Consider the following 21,903-nt stretch of genomic DNA (forward strand, 5'->3'; position numbering starts at 1 on the left):
CAGTTATATACCTGCGGGGAGCATGTCTCTTGCCCCAGGCTATGAGCTGACTGACAAGGAGAGGCTCTTCCGTACCCTCTGTGGAGCATAAAACAGTGCATTGAGCAAGATGAACTGTTAACTCTGCATTGGCACAGCTGCTCCCACATTACTGTATGGGCTGCCAGCCACTGCCTCACCTCTGAGGAGAGAAGAGAGTAGAAACGACCTGTAGACCTAATTTTTGCTCTTTTTTTTTTTTTAGGTTACTGGATTTTTTTTCAAAACAGGTGAATAAAAGTTATTTGCTTAGTGTATTGTAAATTCTTGCCTCCCCATTGCAAAAATGGGTTTTTCCAAATGTATGAAAATCTTCCCCCCCCCCCCCGCATGAGTGTACTCATTTTATGGCCAACTAGTTGCATTGTTGAAAAAATAGTGACTTACATGCACAGGATTAGGCTATCTATGAGAACTATTAACTTAGAATGCAGACTTTTTTATTGTTCTTTTCCCTTCTTCCTATCTCTTCTCTTCCAATCTAGTCCATAGTTTAGTCATTCTGAAAACATTCTGAGAACTTACCAGTACATGCTTACCCTGCATTTCTTAGCTTATCCGTGGTTTAGTGTGTGGTGTTCCTGCCTATGGCAGGTGATCTTAAGGTCCTTTCCAACCCTAACTGTTCTATGATTCTATGACAGTATAATTCCTATTGATTTTAATGGCACAGGCTCAGGTTTTGTTGGTGAAAAGGCAGGTGGGAAATAGTGGTGGAATGTGACTTTGCTCCTCTTAGGGTTGTCTGTTATTGGAGAAGCTCTGGTCTTGGTGAATTTTTTAGCCTTGGCTGGGGAGGAGGGATGTCCTCAGCTTGGCTGCTTTTCTCCGCTTCTCTGGGAGAGGAGAGGTTAACTGGAGTCATGGCAGGGGTCATGCTGAGCTCTTGTCTCACATGGCTATATAGGGAAGAAGTGCTTGATTATGTTTTCAAAGAAAGCAGGAGCAGCCACAGGGAAGTTTTAGAAGCTCAAGGCTTATGCTTGTGTGCACACAACAAACATGCTGCTGGGAGACTTGGCAAGATTAGTTGTTTTAACAGTAAGCTGGAGACGGCTATTAGGAGTTCAAAAATCAGGTGACTGGCCTATAGAATACTCGTGTAAAAGGAAATACATAAATTTCCACGTCATATGCATCATGTTCTCTGCCCTATGGTAGATGCCTGTCAGCTTGCACAGGCAGCACGGTATTCTGCTACGTTAGGACTGTACTGTTGTAATGTGCTGCTTAGTATGGCTTAAAGGAGGGTTTAGATTGAGAAAGGCTTGGGCATTCCCAGCCTGGGAGTACTGCTGCATTTTTCCAGTGCAGATGGCACTGAGGATTAAAACATCAGCTTCTCCTTCTAACGTTGTTAATATACTTTGTGACTCCAGGCACATGCCTCAGTTTCCTGACTTGTGAAATAGCTATATTAGTGATTGCACTCCTCCATACCTGAGTACTTACCCAAGAAGCCAAATATTTTAAACTAGCTCCTCTTTGTTACGGTAGTGGGGAGCCTGGAAGCTTACTTTCAGGTAGGAATTTGTTGGTCAATCAAAACCTGTTGATATTTAGCCATGGAGCTAATAGTGTAATAGAGCTAATGGGAAGGACAGCAGATGACTTTCTATTTCCAGAGAAGTTAAACATTTACTGTTCTTTGGAACCGTGGGACAAGTGTTCAGTGGGAGGGAGGTAGACCGTATCGCACTCTGCAAGACAGTCTGCTAGCTATCCTCTGTTTGTGTGGTTTAGAACATGGTTTTTCCATTTCTCTGTCAATTTTTTCTTATTGGAGAACAGTTTAAAAACACAGGCATCTCGTGGACCTGGGATTTAAGCATTCTTTTAATAATAAAAGATAACAATACACAAATATAGTGTATAGATTCCTTATCAATCACTTGATCCATGAAGTGTTGCAACACTTTGCAATGTTATATCCAAGTGCCTATATAAATTATGAGTAATAAAACTTTTATATCATTCATGCTTTTCAGAAGGCATCAGAGAATCAGATATGGTGGGAGAGAGCTCCTACACTTAATATGAGTTATTGCAATGCTGCATGTTACGAACTTAGGAAGTTTCAAGCTTGTATTCAATGAAAGTTAAGGTATATATTTAAATTCTAATGGGATACCATGCATCACTATACATCAAACACATACCAATAGCAAAAAAATATTTAAAGTTTTCCATTGTAGCAGTCACATGAACATAAGACTTTTTCTATAATGTTATGATTCAAGCCCAGTTGAAAAATACCACTGACCTTCTCTTCACAAATGTTTTTATGGCCCGTATCTTTATTAGTGATTATTTGTTGGTAGTTCTGTACTTCATTACACAAATCACAGGTTTGTGATTTGTACAGGCCTGTTGTACCTACAGTAGAGCATTCTTTGCAAAAGTGTATGCGTGTGTGTTAGAGGAAGGGGGGTTGTAGCTGGTTACTGCACAAGTGCTCTTTTTTTTTTTTTTCTATTTATTAAAAAGGCTGCAAAGGGAACCAATTTAAAAAAAAACCCAACCTATAAGTTTTAAAATGATACATTGCATGATGCATTAAATCCCTTTTTTGATCTACTTTCTTCACAGGATTAAGTTTGGCAACTATTTTTTGGAATGGTGGAAAACATACAGTAACAGATTGAGAGTTCTCTGTCAGTCACTCATGGTGTGTGAGACAGCATGCTACTGTGAGACAGAGAATCTCTTGTGCAGCGTGTAGTAAAGTACACTACAGTTCTAATTATATGTTGTGAACAACTTAAGAAAAGAAACATTCTCCAAGTCATAAAATAGAATCTTTGATTTTATTTGAATTTACAAAAGTCCCTTTTCTTATAATAATGCAAAATGGTTTATAGCCGTATTAGTCTGAAGTTACTTTGGGGCTTCTTTACTAACTGTGTTGATATCCACTGTAAATTTTGAAGTGGTTTGTCTCTGTCAGACTGGAACTAAAGCTAGCTAAAGGCCTTGCTATCATCAAAAGAACTTTCATTATTAATGTGATTCAGTTAATTACAACTCAATTTACTATTTCAACCATACAAGCTGCATTTTTTTTTCTGTGAATAAAAAAAAACCCATGCGTTGTTCACAAGTAATTCTGAAATAGGAGCAAAACAGTAACATCCTTTATGCATCCCACATCTTTGAAAAGCTAACAAAGGAAAAAGAACCCCTGATCTAACGTATGGCAGTGATGAATGACACTGTTCAGTCAGTGACTTGAACAACTTGACAACACCAACCCTAACCTGTGATTTCTCCCTAACAGTCCCCGAGTGTTACTCAGAATTTAAAAAAATACACATATGCTGGAAAAATACTAAGTGAGCACTTACTAAAACATCAAAGTACTTTTGGCCAAGAGGATTTATCTGTGCAAACACCTAAGAGATGGAGAGAGTATCAGGGAAGTAGATCTGATTAGTCATACCCAGTGGGAGAGGGGACTGCAGCTGTGAAGTATTCTGTCCTAAACTTAGAAGTGGACAGCTCAATTGTATTTAACTGCTCCTGACTAATATATTCAGACAGTGCAAACTCTCACACTCTTTGAAAGACAAGGGTGGATACCAGAACATGCTTAATTGCAAACACTTTGTAGATCTGCAGCTGTGGTCAGAGGACATTTAAATGCTGACCCTCGCTCTCAGAGGTAAGCTCGCACAGGATTACTCCTGTGCTGCCATTCTCCAGCCGCACTTTGGGTGTGAAGGAAGTTTCTGGGCTAAGATGATTTCTAAGAAGTTTCCTTGAGAGCTTCTGGAATGCTATTTTTATTTGTTTATTTATTTATCTTCCCCCCCAGAAAGGATAAACCAGCACTTTTTGTAGCAGTTAGGAGAACCTTTTCTAAACCCTACCTAGGGTCACAAAGCTCTGAGATGTCAGCTTTGACATAAGAGGATGCCAGAGTAGTTTTGGCTCCAGGAACTGAAGAGCTGATTACATGATTTCGTGTGTGATTGCGAACTGGATTGACTTAATGAAATCCAGTGACTACACACTGTCCATTAAAATTGAAAGAAAAGTACAGTGAAAAGCCAGGATGTTACATCTGTAGCAATGCGGGAATACTGGTCCTCTGATGGATTATAAAATATGGGCAAGAGGAGCAGATTGCTCTCAGATGTCATAGAGGCATGCACACAGGCAGCAATTCCAGCAGTGCCAGTTTTGGAAGATCAGACAATGTAGGTTAAGGGTGGAATTACCTCTGTGCAAGGGTCCTAGTTCTGGAAGGACAACCTTCTTACTCCCAACTAAACACAGCCTGTTGTGCAAGAAGGATATGCAGTGCTTTGTGTGGGGTCAGGCAGCACCTGGATGAGCAGTTGTTTAGAGGTTTTTGTGGAGTACAGACCACATACTGAGATCTGCGTATAGCCCACAATTCATACAACTCAACATTTTAGCTTAGAAGGAGGACTTTCCCAGCCCCACTGATTGCAAAGGTAACTGGCAGACTGTGGCTTGTTGTAATGCTGTAGGAATCCGCAGAATGCTAAAAATTGTTACCATTCTGCCCAGCCGTAGCATGCAGAAGACATAGTAGAATCTCAGTAAACCCCAGCAACATTTTATTTGGAGGATCAGCCAGCAAAGCCATAGCCCCTTCTCTTCTGTCTTTTGTTTGTTTGAGCAAATGATCTGATCCTGAAAATGGGCATTTTTTGTGAAAATGCCTTTTCACACCAGCAAGTACAGCACTGTACAATGGTGTCGTATGCACAGTGAGTAAATCGCATAGGGAAATGACTGAGCTTCACCTCTGTACGTCACGTATTAAAATTGGTTCCTTCAGGCTTGAGAACATGATCAGAAACAAGAGCAGCAGCAAAGCTATCCCTCTCCCTCTAGTGCCTACACAGCCAGACTTTTCAGAGTATGACAGCTCAAAGGAAGACTAGAACAGATAAAAAAGGCCATCTTTCCGCTGTGTATTTAGGACAAGCAAAAGCACATTCACAGCTAATTTTAAGCAGCCTTCAGAATGCAGTGTAACACCTTATTAACTCACTTGTACTTAATCCTTGCATTCTGATATTTTTAGAAGCCAGTATGCAATTCATCAGTACTTTCAACCCATGTCGCCTTTGTAATGGTTGACACTGCTCTATTTCTCTTTTTAATTTAGAATTAGTTTTCCGACAATAAGGCTTGCTCACAAAAAAAGTTACACTGATATAACTAAATTAATTTATAAATGGAATTAGTTAAACATGCATGCTCTTCCTTCTCCTCCCCCTAATGTGGCCTTCTAAATTTGGCTAAATAGTGTCCTTTGTTGCAGTCTTTGGAACTGATAAAGCCCTGCCTTCACCACTTGTCTGTCTGCTCCTTCTCAATTGGAGGAGAGTTTGGTCTGGTTGAACCTCTTACGATTGGAAACTGTAGGAGAATAAAGTCACCTTCACAGATTTAGGGCGCTTTGCTAGAGGGCTACCAGTTTTGTAGTGCAAAGTACCCCTGCAAGTATGGGATCACAGCTATTTGAATGTATAGGGTTTGAGGCTTTTGAAGATAATGCCTCTTCCTTCGTTGGTTATTATTTCTTGATCACGTGGAAACTCAGAGGATACAGCTGTATCAAGGTTGAACAGTCCTATTTTGTCTGTGCCTGGTTTTATCTTGATCCAGTATTTCCCAGCCAGGAGGCTTCAGTTAGCTTTGGGCTGCCTCTAATGAACTGCAAATGAAAACAAAGTCCTCTAAACCATGGTCTCTCTCTGTTATGTATTATCTAATCAGGGCTGCCCAGAACAGGCCTTTGGAAACCTGTTCTCTGTACAAGCATACAAACTGGACTTATCAGGTAGTTTGTGTTAAGGCTGCTGTGAAGCAGAGAGAGACTTACAGAGGTCTTTTTAATGATTTTTTTTTTTCTAAATGTATAATGTGCTTACTTAGGGACTTACACAAAACAACCTTTTTCTGTCTTCATCATCTTGTAGATGTAGTCAGAGGTACAGTACATAAAATACCAGTATAGCAAGAGGTAAGAATTTAGCACAGCTAATGCCCCACTGAACATTTTCTGGAGGAAAACAAGGGAAACAAACCAAACCCAGTTCCTCTTCCTTCAGCTTGCTGGAATGTAAATGAAAAGAAAACCAATCTTTCTAGGAATGGGTTTGTGTAAATGGGAAATCTGATGGGTAATCAGCCAACATGTATTTACTTAAAACATGATCATTCTGCACCTTTCTCTGCATAGTTCCTTTCATTCTGTACTGAATGTCCTTTTGCAGTTTAGCTTAATCTGTTTCTAAAAGGTGAAGAGACCACAGGATCCCGTAGTGCAGAATACCTGCTGCAGGATAGCTGGTCAGACCCATTTGTCTATGCAATTAAATGCTAGCTTAATTGCAGTTAGTTGAGTAAGAAAAGAGCAACAAATCTCTATGCATAAAAGGTCTAAAATATGACAAGAAAACAAGGAAAACTTTCCCAGACAGTGCTGAGTTCCCTCATCTGGAGCTCTCCCTTCATTTTTACCCCAACGTTTCTTGAAGAGATTCACAACTTATGTTTGTATTATATCACTGCTTTGTTTGTAACATTATGTGACATGAGGAAATTGTTTCTAGGACTTCACTGTGCTGGTAACTTGTATATGTTCCTCTTGGAGAGGGAGGTAAAAGGACAAGTGAATGACATGGCAAGTGTTTATCAACTCTTAGTATTGCACATGGGTGCCTGTAAAATACTTAGAGTTGATAAACACTTGCCTGGAACAACTCCTGCATGGGGGAACTTAGACTTTTCGCATACTCTGAACTGTGTTTAGTCTTGATGCCCAAAGGAGCTGGTGTGACTGGAGCTCCTGTGCACGTGCACAGGCACAGGTAGCGGAGGTGGGTGACTGTGTACACAGTACTTAGCAGCGTGAGAGCTGAACCTCACCAGGGCCATTATTTGCTCTTAAATACTCAGAAAGTAGTAAAGAATTCTTTATTTCTTTAATTAATTCAGAAAAATAAAAGAAATGCAGAAGTAGTAAAGAACACTGAAGATGGGGGCAGTCATCCTTCCTTCCCTTCCACCCTCAAAGTAGGAAAGCCTGCCTTCTATCCCAGAGAAATTTCATTCAGTAATCTGTTTAGTCCTCCCTTTCACAGCATCATTTCGTTTTCAGGCACACAACTCTTGAACTACCTTGAGGTTACTGATTATATTGAAGTTAACTCCCCTAAGCAGAGGCAACCTGCAAACGGTATTTCTCCTATCTGATTCCAGTGTCTCAGTATGTAAAAAGGCCTTCCCTAATTTTTTAAGGGGTCATCAAAGCCCTTTCTGTCAATGACTGATAATCTACAACCTACAAATAACTGTTCTTAAAATGGATCTGTCTCTGAGCACATGTGGTTTGCCTTAACATGTGTGATGCTACAACAGGAAACAGACTTGCTACAGAAAGCTATTTACAGTAGTCCTGGACCATGGGTAGAAACGTGACAAATTTTGACTCAGAAAAAAAAAAAAAAAATCAATGTTAGTTGTAGGAAAATGGGAAGAAGTTAGAGAAATGAAGCAAGTGTAGGAAGCCAGAGGCAGCCAGACTGCTTTTACGAGGCAGGAGACATGTGATCCATAACTTGTCATGAATGATGGGAATGTGAGCTTACTAGGGTACTGATTAGGCCACTGGAGGTCTCTGGTTTAAGGAGTCTTACAAGAAGGTGCTTTTTATCAAACCTTTTGCTAGGGCAGGCACCTATGGCTTTAATATCTGTAGTTCAGCCTATATATTTCTGCATGCATTCTGAATGTAAAAGGTTGTAATGAAGATATGAAATGAATGTATTTCTGCTTGCACATGAAGAAAGGCTGAGAGCCTTGCTGAAATAAAGTATCTTCCACAAACTTCATAATCAGAATAAAGATTACATTCTGTGGGATTCAAAGGTCTCCACTTAGTATGTAATCTTGCACCCTTTGGAGTGTGCACTCTGGATGTGCTTCCGTCACATACTGAGTGTGAAAGGCTGGGGCAGAGCATATAATTTCCTACTGCCATGGAAGAAGCAGAAATGACAAAAGCATTTCCGGTACATTGTTAGGAGAATGCTGAGATGCTGCATGTACATTCAAAAATTACTCTTCTAAACGGAGAGAGAACCTGCAGTTTCCATAATTGCTAGTTTGGTGCTTGTGTCCATAGATCAAAAGAAAGGGAGCTCTCATTTTAGGTAAGGAAGGATGGCAGTGTCAGTAGGGACAAACTACTAATCCAAACTGCATAGGCAGAAGTCCTCTTTGTTTTGGAAGAACAGTGGGAATTGGTTGTGCTCATTACCCCAAAAGATTTGCTTTAGTCTCCTTTTTTTCCTTTGTGTAATCTGTACTTTACAGATCTATGGAGTGTAAGATTAGCTCCTTTAACCTCCTATATATTACATCCCTTTGTTTTCACTGAACTAACCTTTTTACTGAGAATAACATGTTCAATGAAGTATACCTTGTTTTTGACAAAGCATTATCTTCAAGAAAGTGTCCAGTCTCAGTCAGAATATATCAAAAGATGGAGCAGCCATGGTTTTGTTTCAGAGAGGAATCACTTTCACACGTTGACAACTGTGTTGCTCTTGGCTCCACTTACGAGATTTATAGAGATGCTGTGCTTGAAAGAGGTCTCTCATGCTATGAATTGTGGTAGAACATACCAGCTGAGCATAGAATGGAAAGAAAATGAAATATATATTCATTATTGCACAGCTAGAACAGTGAGGATGAATTCTCTCTATTTCCAGGCATCTATATGCCCAACTAGTGATACCATTAGTGGAGACAAACTGAGCTCCTTTGATCACTTTCTGCTGTGAAAAGGGTCAATCCTCCTTGCTCTTCACACTCCCTCCTACATGATCCTGACTCACCCTCGAGCTGACTTTCATATTCACTGAGCTGATTCAGCTCATTAACCCATTAGAAAACTGTCCTGTTTTTACTTCTCTGGATATATCTTCTGCCAGTCCAGTGAACTGAGTCAGCTCAGTGAGGGGTCAGGTGGGTGTCAATGCTTCTGTAAGGAAGCATGGGTGGCCAACATAGAGGTGGAATTAGGGGAAGGAAGAGGAAAAAGACAGGGGAAAGCATGCAAGGTGAAGGACCAAGATTGCTTTTTTCAATGACAGATAGCCTTAAGATCAACTGTTCTCACCTTGTCTGATTACATCTTTAGGAAGATGATTTCCTTAGAGTTCCTGTGGAGTCAATGTAGAAAAGGGAGTTTCTGTAAAGGGCGGCTGAAAAGGAAACAAAAATCTAAATTAGATTAGGCAATATAAGCATGTCTTTATATGCTTTACTGTAAAGACACCTGTGGATTAAAATTTTAAAACATTGTTAATGCCTAAATGCATGGAAAACCAAAATAATGATTTCTAGATGCAGAATTAGTCTTTGGAGAGCTCTAAAAGGCCTCAAGTACCATTTGAAAGACCATGTAAGTCCAGAGACCAGAACGTGAGCATCAGGTGAATTGACTATGTGAAGTCAGTATTGAGCAAAGGCTGGTGAAGCTGGTGTGACTTGGAATTTGATCAGGCTCTGCCCGAGGAGGAAGTAAGGCATAATCCTCTGTCTTACATCTTGTTTTCAATAGAGAATCCCTTGCTATTCCCTGTGTGCCACTAGCTCTCTTCCTAACTTTGTTTCTCTCTTGCTCTTTTCTCTTCTGCCATTGTTTGTGAAACTATTACTGAAAATAACCTACATAAATAAATAAATGGAATGAATAAATCATGAGGGAGAGAATGAATGTGTGACTGTGTGTAGGTGGATGACACAGAGAACCAGGCTGGTGGGAGCAGCAGGAGTTATCAGTTCATTTGCTAGCAACAGCAGAGCCCCGGCGAGGGTAAGGACGTTAACTATCTGATTGTGGAAGGTGCTGAGTGTCTTCATGTTCTGTCCTTTTGGAAGATGATTGAAAGCATTTCCATACCTTGCCAGTAGGGGCCTCAAGGAAGGAAGAAGAGGGCAACAACCTAAACCTGTGATTTTCAGCCTTTTTTCTTTTTAGTTTACAGGTCCCTGAGGATTTCTCCCCTGTAACGATTTTTTTCATAATTATCTTTCATGGAGCCTTTTAAAATAATGGACCCTCAAGAGCAGCTGAGTTGCTGGCTTTCAGATACTGCAACACAGGAGAAACTTCCCTCTTGCAAAAGCAAGGATGGAGGTGCAATTTCAGAGTTGATATGGGTTGTACCCTCTCAGGTACAACCTTTTCTCCGAGGAAGACCCTAGCCACTAAGTTAATCAAATAGCTGAGCCACTGGCCCCTTGACATACCACTGAGCCCTGTGACACCTTCTATATTAGAGCATGAGGTGAACTCCACAGTACAGGAGGGATGCAATGTTCCCTTGAGATTTATCACACCTTGCCCCAGAGATGAAATGTGCCCATTGTGCTGTGTTGTAGAGCCATGCGTGCTGACAGCTTTGCCCTTCGAGATGGGACATATACAGCTGGAATTCAACTGGATGCAGAAAGGCATTTGCATAATAAATGGATAGGGGAAAAGTGGTTTAATTATCAATGGAATTATCAGTGGTGCTTTAAGTATAAATAATCCTGTAATAATAATAATCAGTAATAATCCTGACAGTGCAGCAGTCCTCTCTTTTTTTTCTGAAAGAGTTCAAACCTGTGTATGATATTTCCAAACTATAAGATTGTATTATTGTACCTGGTAGATTGAGCAACTTTTTAAAGAATGCTTGGAGGTGCGTGTCCATATTTGTGTGGTTTGTAAGCATTCAAGTATGTTGCTCTGTAGTACTCTTCGTAGGAGTCCAGGTATCCATCACAAATGGTAAATAGTAGGACTACAGCTGAAGACATTGTCTCGAATTTCCCTTCAAAACAAGTGTAGCTTGTTCTGGATCATTTCTGAAAGATCCAGATGTTTCCCTGACGTGAACTTATTCTTTACAGTTGTCCATTGGAGCTGTTGTGGGAGATCCAAGTGACATGCTATGCAGCCAGCCCTTGGGTAGATTATCCGCTCCCCTGGAGAGCACTGAAAAGGAAAATAGGATTTTTCAACTTTTTGCAGTATCCAGGGTAGCAGCAGAGTAGAGAATAGGATAGAAAGGATGAGGTATTGTTGGTTGCAGGGTATGCCTTTGAGAAGATGTGATGTTCTGAATTGATTTTCACTTTAAACTTCACAATTGTATGTGCAGGAATAGGGAATTACAATAATAAAGCCTGGAATTCATAAATACACTTATAACTCTGGTCAAGTGCAAATCCCTGAGATGCTAAGAAAGGAACACATCTGCCTATCAGTCACAGGCAGAACAGTCTCTACAGATTACAGTGATTGCTCTTAATCAACCTTTTATTCAGCTGTGAGCTACTGTTAACATGTAAAGTAAGCCTGGCCATCATCTGACTGTTATTGACAGCTAGTCCAGTGACTGAGTCTAGAGCTGATTGCAGATGTGTGTACAGTCCAAGGTTACCTAAGTTAATGCAAGAAGAAGGAGGAGAGAAACAAAAGGAAGATTTGGACAGTTGCACCAAAAACCTCATTATTGTCAGTCTGGGAGTCTCCAGAATGACTTGTGGATGTCTCTGCCAGGTCAGGGGACATTGCCCTCCATTCCTGCAGAAAGCACTGCTTTGCATAGGACCTGATGTTCAACGTCACTGGCATACTGCATGAGCTTGCTTTGTGCTGGGGCTGTGCAGGAGCATGGCCAGCACTTATGAGTGGGTTTGACCCTAGGCCATGGCTGGTACTGATGCAGGAGCTATGCTTCTTGCCACCCTGGATGTGCCACCACCTTTCTGTATCTTTCCTTGCCTTGAACATCTTCTGTCCATCCTCACAGCATAAAGTCTTGAAGCAATGGTAGAGAAAGTAAGTCTTGGCCATAGGCTGCAGGTATAAGCAGCAGTTAAAATGCTGGACTGTTAAAGATTATGTGTGTTATCTTCAGTTTGATCTCTTTTTCAGGTGGCTGAAAACAACAGAAATAATAAAAGTCATGTAGACACAGAACTCTACTTTCCTGCTATGTTTATTTCCTTTAAGGCATTTCTTTCCCTCTTGTGAATTGACAGACTTATCAACACCAGCTAAGATTCATTTAATATGCCTGACATAAGCCAAATAGTATCCTGTCCTGTTGCTCCATAGTCTTTTTAAGAAATAATTGGTTTTAGCTGCTATTATTAGCTAAAATATTTAGCAAATGCAATAGGTTGGTAGTCAGGCATTGCTGCAATCTATACCAAATTTTAACTCTGTAAGGCAATTTTTCAGCTTCCTGGTTGGATTTTTGTTTCGTTTTCCCTCCTGGCTATCATGAGACAGTATCTCCAGGAAGCAGGAACACAGCAGCACCTGGAGCTCGATGCTGCCCTCCCAGTGCCTGTGCCTCTGTCAGGCACATGGAGGGGGTTCTGCACACAGCAGGCCTGCAGAATCGATCCCAGATGCCAAATATGGATATCAGTATCACACATCAAGGCTTTGAATTTTCATTTTTCATTCATAAAAAGGCAGACAGAAAGAAGCTCCATTCTCATCATCCTAAGTGCTGCCACACTTGCTCATATGCGCACATACACCACTGCGTTTACAGTTAATATCAGGGGATGTAACAGCACAGGAAGCACAGAACTATACCAAATTTCCATGCATTATAGAGTATATTTTTATAGATCCTGTTGCAAAAGGATCATTGCTTATTTTTATTTTTTTTTTTAGGTTTTAGTATGTTGCAAAAATATTTCTTCTTTCTCTGTCCATTTTAAAATCTCCTCTGGCATTAAGCAAAATGTTTCCCTTATCAATCCCCAAGGGTATAGTCCTGGTTTGCTGCGGATTCTCTGCTAGGTGTCCTGACTTTCTCCCAGAATGACAAACTCTTATTCTGGATGTGCTTATTTACCTATAGTAGTACTCTTCAAGGCTACCACAGCCTTGCTGTAGGCAAGGCTCGATGGAGCAGCTAGCTGTCAGGCAGGAGCATGCACAGATGCTTTAGAATCACCCGTTTAATCTGAGGTTAGGCCACTTTCAAGTGCTGGTGGACAGAGTGCAGGCGAGACTGTCAGAGGTGCCAGCTGAATGCAGAGTCACATGGATATCACCTCTTGGTGATAATAGCAGAGAAAAAATGTCTTTACGCCCTGTAAAGATCATGGCAGTGCCTGCCCAACTCACCTACAGTCCTGAAATCGAATGAAGAAGAGGAAAGACTTGCATTTTTTTCCCATTCTTGCTGTTTGTGAGACTGTCTCAGACACTCTCCAGGGCTCTATGTTCCGTTCCTGATAGAAATGCAAAAGCCTGCGAAAGGTAACTTTGTCCAGCTTCCAAGCTAACGCAGGACCATATCTGGGACATCCTGGGTTTTATGCCCTTGATATTGGCACATCAAAGTATGTGACATCAGAGGATATCCTGCCTGCAGCTTCCCAAAGGCTTTGTGGAAGAATACATCTTTTTACAGAGTGTGTCACTGATACACAGTGGTGATACTGTCGCTCTTAGGAAAGTGACGGTGTTCCTATATCAACAGCATGTTCATCTTGGTGCGTGTGTTCTGCCTTAAAAAACGCTTCTTAGAGAGATTCTGTCAGTGTATAACTGATACTGGCACATCAGGGACACAATTAACATTTTGCTTCTGTGGAAGGGAAATGTTAAAAAAAAAAACCTTTGAGTCATTCCTAGTATTTATTTATCATCCATCAAAGGTACACTTCGTAAGTTGTAACACTTGCCTAAGTAAGTGTAGTATGGTTTTCAGATTGTTTTAAGGGTGTTTTTTCCCATTAGCATATCCTAATTTGCAAACAAACTTTGTTTCATTCTGGTGGACTATGCCCAAATTCAGTGGGCATCACCTGGGATGATGGAGCCATTATGAATACATAAACATATACATACTTTGTGCATGAAAGCAGCAGTCTCAGCTCTCAGGGCCAGCCCTTCCTCTGCCATTAGACAAATGGCTAGAGAAGATCCTTGCAGCCGGTAAGTCTCTTTGGAGCACTCCTTGAACATTCAGAGTTACAGAGCAGGATTCACCTTCTTTGGCAAAAGCTGTCTCTGATCTTCAGGAGAGCATGTGAAAGTGCATACAGGGAAAAGCAATGAGCAACGGTAGTCCTTGTAGTTTTCAGATACTTGTCCCTGTAAAAAGAATATCCCCATGGTATGGGAAATCTGTCCCAGGAATATAAGAACAGGCAGATCCTTGAACTAAAGACTGATAGAGACAGGGAAATGTTAGGAATATGCTTGCTCTCTTTTTCTAATTTTTTCTAGGCATCTGGGTTTGGACTTTATCAGAGAAATGGATGCTGGGCTAGATAGACTGTATGTCTGAGTGGGACATTTGTTGTTATTAGAAGCGGTTAATGCCTGAAGAAAACAGGTGATGAGGAAACCTTTTTTTTGTGCATTTTTTTGCCTTCATTGGCTTCAGCTGAGGTAATAGGCCTCAGATCAGAATCAAGCCAATGGCTGAGGAGAGTTTTGTCAGCCCAAGCAACTATTTTCTGTTCTCCTTTTTCAAGTTGTTTGACTCCACTGAATAGACTCCATAATCTATTTCACTGTTAAGAACCACGTGTAAATCATGTACTGTGGATTGCATTCTCTGTCATGGTCAAAAGATGGTAGATGGAAATGAAAGTTGGTTAAGCAACCAATTAGGAGAAGGTTCTTGTCATATAACAAACAGAAGTGACTCATGCAATGTCCCCTTCCCCCTCCAGTCACTACACAAATCATCTCACCTGTGCCCAAGGAAAAGGCAATGCAGTTTCTCAGTTCTTGGATGAGTTTTCAATCTAAAAGTACTGCAGGATCAGGACATTATTTGGTGTGGAGAGCTGTTCAAGCTCTTATTCAGCTTTAGCATGTGATTACAGTATAATTCTGTTAGAACTCTGTCTCAAATACATTTAGTGTTATAAGCATATATCTTGACTAGCTCTCACTCTCTGCCAACACAGATTTTCCTCTTCCAAACTCTTGGTGATTTCTCTTGCTCTGCCTTGCTACTTTAAATTGTTTGTCTTAGAAATGAAGAGTGAGGAGATAGAGAAAACAACATTTTTGCTGGAGGAAGAGGTTCAGACAAGAGGACCAAAGAATTGCAATGAATAAAGTATTACTGCTTATGATAAAATCAGCTGCAAACCCATCCCAGTTAGGCTAAGAGGGGCATTCACTTTTTTTGCTTCTCCGTCACGTTTTGAGTGGTACTGACCTCTTCCCTGTATCATTCAGAAGTTAAAGGGAGAGTAAGTGCTGCTCTGGAAAACCTCAGCTTGTCAGAAGTTACGTGGTGTTGGTTTTAGGAAGACGTCTTTCATCCCATTGCCTGGCTTTTCCATGACTCTTCTCCTGCTCCAAGCCCCATCTGTTTCCATATTCCATGCTTGTTACCAGGGACTGGAAGAGTATGGGAATAAATTTACCCTAGTATGGATTTCTTTCAAGACATGTTTCGCTCACTCCTATTTTGTCTTGATCTTCTGTTAACAATCATACAATAAAATCAGGCAGCTTGACATTTTTATTGTGTTTTCCACACAACAGGTTGGGTTAACTCTGTGGGTTAACTTGCTGCTAATTTATGTGCAGAATATCAGCTCCCTTCTCCTAGCCTGGCTTTGAGTTTGAATTAGCTACCTCAGTGTAAAAGCAAACCTCATTTCAAAGTGGAGATGCTTTTTCCCCATCTGAAGTAGCTTGTCTTCCTGCATAGATGTAATGTATGAGAACATAGATATCTTTCTGATGTTTCATTTTCCCCTTTTCAGTTGTACACTCAAAAAACCAGGGGGTGAATGGAAAAGAGATGTCCTGGGAAATCTGGTCATTGCTGTTATCATACCTGCCAAAGAATACAGAGGCAGTGAGCCTTTTAAAATAAGGATCATGCTTGATATTTTAAAACAAAATTCACCTCTTGTTGTCTGCATCTCATGCAAGACTACACACATCCTGGAAAAAATCAATTGAAGGGCTTCTGTATGTGAAACATATGCACTTTCTTTTTCATTATTGCACTTAGCTTAAGGCTATGCTTCTCTGTGACTGGCTAACCTGCATCTGTTTAAACTCCTTTACAACTCGGAATTCAACAGCATTAGCAGGTTTGATTGTGCTAAATTTTCATTAGAAATGCTTGTGCTGAGTCTGACTTCAAATACAACTAATGCACCCAGAATGTAGCTCTTCCTATTGATTACTTAGCCTGAATACCAATTAATAAGGATGTAATCCTCCATGTTTAAAAAGAATTTATTTGCTTATTTGGAAGGGCCAGAATGCAAGTTCTGGTGAATGAAGTGGACAGAGCACTTTTGCCCACTGGACTGTTGGCTTGAGATTGAACAAAATCATGGACGGTTATACCAGAGAGGGTTTGAAGAAGCCTGTCAAAATGTCTGCACACAGACTGGCCCTGCAGCACAGGAGCAGCAGAATGGACTGCCACAAGGGAGATCTGTCTAGGTATTTATACCATGCTCATTGCCATGGTAACAGCCTTATGAAATGTAGACATTACATACAAGAAGAGTTTGTGCTTTCCTGCCTCTCTCACACTTGCTCTTTCCCTCCCCTCCAGCACTGGAGCTTTCATGGATGCTTTTATAGTGAGGAGGCCCAGAATCAGATAGTGACCTGCACTTATTCCCAAAACCTTGGAACTCCTGGGCCAGACTGATCATGTGTACCCTGGACTGTGCCCTTTAGCACTGGATCCTCCAGTCCTGCATCCATCCACCCATCACAGGTGCTCCTGAGCCCCTTGAGTGTGCCTGGTGATTTCAGTGTCCCTCAACAATACTGGAAGGGCATAGCTATGGAGAAGGATCACCAAGACTTAACTGAGTATGTGTCTCCTGCCTCCCCAGGGACATGGGACACAGCAGCCATAGGGCAGGATGCACTGACCTCAGACTTTGGTGATGGGCTATCTGCCAGATGTATTGAGCAGTTGTGAAGGGGTGGGTACAAGAGTCATGTACTCACTCCTACCCTGAGGAAAACTGACGTAATGCCATGATGCTCTCTGGGCCTTAAAATGGTTTACAGCATGGATGCACTCACCCTACACAGCCGAGCATAGTTTTCAGACTCTGGACCAGCATGGACCATGGATCTCCCACTTCTTCAGAGAAAACATTTTTGATTTAAACAGCTGCATCCCAGAATCATTCAAGATGGGAACTCTTCTTTCTGAGGTCACATCTGGCACTGACTGTGTGAATTTTAGGTAGGTATTAATCATGCTTTTGTACTTCCATGCCTCACTGACATGTCATGAAACTTTTTTTCATTAATATCACTGTAAAGTGCCTGCGAGCTTATTGAATGAATCTGATAACAATAAAATTGTCCAAACTGACTTTAAAAACAAATTAGTCTATTTCTGCTTCTGTCTACAAACAAGATCCACCCTAAGAGTTGGGTGTTAAGCTTTTGCCCTTTTAACCCACATCTGTATAATTTGCAAAGCTAGGTTTAACAGGATGCTTCAAGTTAATATGGTACTGCAACCTAATTTTCTAAAGATAAAAGCTGACTACAGGTCTTCAGAAACTAGTTTTATGGCAGTTTATTGCACTAGACAAGGGAAGAAACTACAAGACCAGGTTTTTGGCATTTTGGAACAGTTAGAGTCAGGAGTGCTGTGGAAGGAAAGTGCACATTGCCTCTTGCTTCCTGCGGACTTCTCCATGCTATGAAATATTGCTGTGGTGGGTTTCAAAGAAATACACATCATTCTCCTTGCCCTAATGGAGTTTATGAATGGCAGGGAAATTATGAATCCTGGAGATTCTGGAATGGGGAACTGGGATGTCTAAAACCAGTGGAAAGATGCATTGCAATTACAGTATATTGTTGGATTTTGAATCTGTTAGTGTATTGGTTTAAAAATGGTTGTATTATTAACATAGTGCTTCTTTTTCTGCAGCTACACAGATAAGCAGGCATGATACAACACCAGAAATTGCTACCTAGAGATACGATGTTTTGTACACAGTATGATTTCTAATTGCTTGAATAATACTGCACAATGGAATAATTTCTTACGTGGTGAGAGTTGTTTCTGACTGCTTGAGATACAATAATCTCTTGGGAAGTCATGGAGCTGCAAACTATAATGATCTATATAGAGCATTTTGCTCAGTCTGTACTCTTAAAATGCTCAGCATACAGAAAAAAAATGAATCAGGAGAAACTGGTAAAGTAAGTTGCAGCAAATGAATGAGATGGCTTTTCAGAATTATATATAGAACCCTTTTTAGACACCCACAGTCCCAATATTAAAAACAGTGATTCAGAAAATCAGCTAGCAGATTCCTGAACTGAAGCATTGTGTGTAATTTTTTTGCAGTTCACATTTAAAAAGATGCATTGTTTACAAGAATGAAATGAGCATTACAAGACACTTTTTCAATAAACCCATTTTGTAGTGTAGTCTCTTTACTTGGATAAGAGCCCTTTTGATGTTGCTATTTTTAGTACGCCAGTTTAAATTGTTACATGCATACATGTATTTATAAAAACTAATTTTCTTCTCAGAAATATATATGAAACAATTCACCCATAAAGGTATACAGTAATATTAAAAACAAACAAACAAAACAACACAGAGTCAGCCTGTAAAGAGTAGCAAAGTCGTATGTTCAATGCCTACAGCAAAGAACATGGAGTTGGGAAGCTACTGGGGTTAAAACCTACCCACAACCAAATCCAGAATCACCTTTAGCTTTTCAAGGTGCGTACCATCCTCACGGACAGGGCTGAAGGGGCTCACTGCAGCCCAAACTCCATGCATCACTCTTTCAGTTCTCCTTACAGGGGAGGGGCCACTTGAATCATTCTGGTTTGTCAGACAAAGCACAGTAGGCAAAATGTTTGTTCAAATCCCTGGAGGGACAAAGCCCTTATTCTAACATCAGCTGAGTTGAGCTAAAGGGGAGCTCGCTTGGAAATGATACCACCTACTCCCTGGGCATAGGATGTCCCAAGGCCAGGGAGGTGCCTTAAGACCTCAGTGCCAAGGACACAGCTGGCATCAGGACCTGGTACAGGGGCAACAGCTGCCCTGGCCCCATTTCCCAGCAAGGTTTAGGATGCAGTCCAGGATGGGTGCTGTAACATTATTTAGAAACCTGTAGCTTTTCTGTATGAAGGTATTCTTGATTCTTAACAAGCCTTTTACCTTTACTCTTATCTCTTACCAGCTCAGAGTAAGAAGTTTCCTGCTGCAATACACAGTAAACCCTAATGGAAGGCCCATCAGGGGAGACCCACAGACCCAGTCCTGAGTACCCAGAGTCTGACTGCAACTGCTCTTTGCACAAGGAGCGAAGGAGATTGTGTGTCCTTTCCCTTTCCTTGTTTCACATTCATAACAGGGTGAGAGGCCGCTGGTCCAGTGTAAGCAACATCGATGGTGGCTTTGCACGTTATGTAGATACTTTAGTGTCCTGGAAGCTGAGGCAGTCCCGAATGCAAGGTAATACATTATGAAAGGTCGTGTGCCCTGAAACAGTTTTATATTGGCCTATATTGCTGAACCTAGGTATTTTTTTTCGTTAAGTTCTTAGTGTTATTGACCCATCTGCCCTTTGGGCAAGCAGGTTAATAGCTCAGTATCAATAGTGAGAATTCCTCAGAGGAACAGCTCCTCACTAAAACCTCGCTCAAAGCCATGAAGGAGAGGAACTACCAACCACAGAACTCTCCTTCTCCACCAGAGAAAAACAGCATATGACCTTTCTGAACGCCTTGCTCAGCTGAGTATCTCATAGTCTAGGCTCAGTATGGAATGACACTGATGGTGGCTGTGCATTTCGTATAGGCATGTAAGTAGACTGCAAGCTAAGTAACAACTCAAAAAGGATACACCCTAAGGACTCTTTAGGGAATTAGGGCTACCTGGTTGGACTGGAGAATTGTAGCTATTTATTGCCTTCCTGTCTCCACTGCTCAAACAGTAGTGGAGGAACTTCCTAATGTTTTCAATGTTTCATCCACTGCTGTGTTTTTTCTCGGGACATACTAAATGGTGGGGAAGGGATTTTCTGGGTGGAAACTAAGAGTAACTATAGTACTTCAGAGAAACAACAAGCCTTTGTTTCCCTTCTAGTGTTAGCAATGAAAAGAGGTCTGCCATGTAGGATGTGATGTACCTGTCATATAGGATGTACTAAAAGTATCTGTCATATAGGATATGGTCATATAGGTCAAGAATAAAGTACATATTCACAATTCCTTTGTCTTCTGTTTCAGACTAGAAATCAGTGCTATGCCATCTGAGTTAATGTGGAAATCAGTTTTTGCTGGACACTAATACAAAGGGAGAAACCATAGCAGAAGGATGATTACTGGCAGAATTCCCATAGATATTAAGGAAAGGCAGAATTCATACAGAAAGAATTTAAAGCAGTCAGATATATTTTGAGTGTGGCCTCTTGTATACTATTTCTCTAGTGCTTTTCAAAATGAAGCTGGTACTCACAGAAAGGGCTGTCTAGCAGGCCCCTATTTCCCTGCAGAAAACCCTCTGGCCATGCATTAACAAGACAAGGCTTCCTATGCAATCCCATTCTAGCCTGTCTCAGGCCTTTGCTGAAGCAACCTGCTTTTACAGTAAGCATTAGACCCAGTCAGTGATTGACTTCTCTGCAGAAATTACCAGCAAATGCAACAGCAACTTAGACAATCTGTCCCAGTGGAAGTAATTCAGCTAAGATCTGGGATGGTCATCTGTGCATGAACAGTCCAGGGCGATTTCAGGAGGCACTGGGCTATGTCCACACTGGTGACAAAGACAGGAGATGGCAAGTTTTATTCTATTACCGTCACTTGGGGAATTAAAGCCCTTGGAGGTGGCACCGGGAAGAAATGAAATGTCAGCCCTCAGAGAAATCTATGTTCAAGGAGAAGGAGATTCCCCTAATAAATCTTTCATTTGCTCTCTCTGAGATTGTGTCAGCCTGCTGCAAGTCTGCAGTACCTTTCTCTAAACTTCACATAACCCAGAGCTAAACAAACCAACAGCACTTCTACAAAACGCATGAGGGGAAGCGGCAATTGTCTCGTTCACCCTATGCGTGTATATATATATATATACATGTATATATACATGTACAGAGATGTATAGAGGATACGTCAGAGGTATCCTGCCTGTGTGTTGGTTTGTGGGAAGGGTGGTGTTTAAAACTGGGGTCTGTATTAACTGACTGGTGTGGGGCATTGTGTGGGGTTGTATAAACTGAATGAAAGACCTTATTTTAATGAGTGCTGCTTATGGCACAGAAAATTGTGAGATTTTCAGTCTGAAGACTCCTGTTAACACCATCCCAACACTATGCTATTTGTGCGAAGATTGTGCTTTCCCCTTAAGGAGCTTTTGGAAGTCACAATCCAAATGGAAGATGAGTATGATGGAAAGGAAAAAAGAAAAGAAAATCAGTGTATGCATTGCAAAAGTAGAGTTATACTGGAGACAGCACCATCTTTTACTCTAGCCTTCCTACAGTGCAGGGTTGCATTCTCTGAGCATAGCATTCTCCTATCTTCTATTATACGTTCTTATACAGCAGTTTTGTATTTAATGGTAACTGCATGAAGAGCGCATACATAACTTAGGACAAACCCGCAAAGTTGAAAAAGCCCAATGAAGACAGACTGGAGCACTAAAGAAGAAACATGCTAATAAACATAAGAGATCAAGGCCTGAGTTGGACTGAAAATGGTTTAAACCTATGTCTGAACTACCAAAATAGCTACAGTCACGTTAGATCACTTTTCAGATATTTGGAAGCAATACAAAGTTTTCTCTGTTA

This window comes from Pezoporus flaviventris, unplaced genomic scaffold (genome assembly GCF_033815535.1).
Source record: "Pezoporus flaviventris isolate CSIRO_AGI_PZ_B2104156 unplaced genomic scaffold, CSIRO_AGI_Pfla_v1 ptg000015l, whole genome shotgun sequence".
Classification (NCBI taxonomy): domain Eukaryota; kingdom Metazoa; phylum Chordata; class Aves; order Psittaciformes; family Psittacidae; genus Pezoporus; species Pezoporus flaviventris.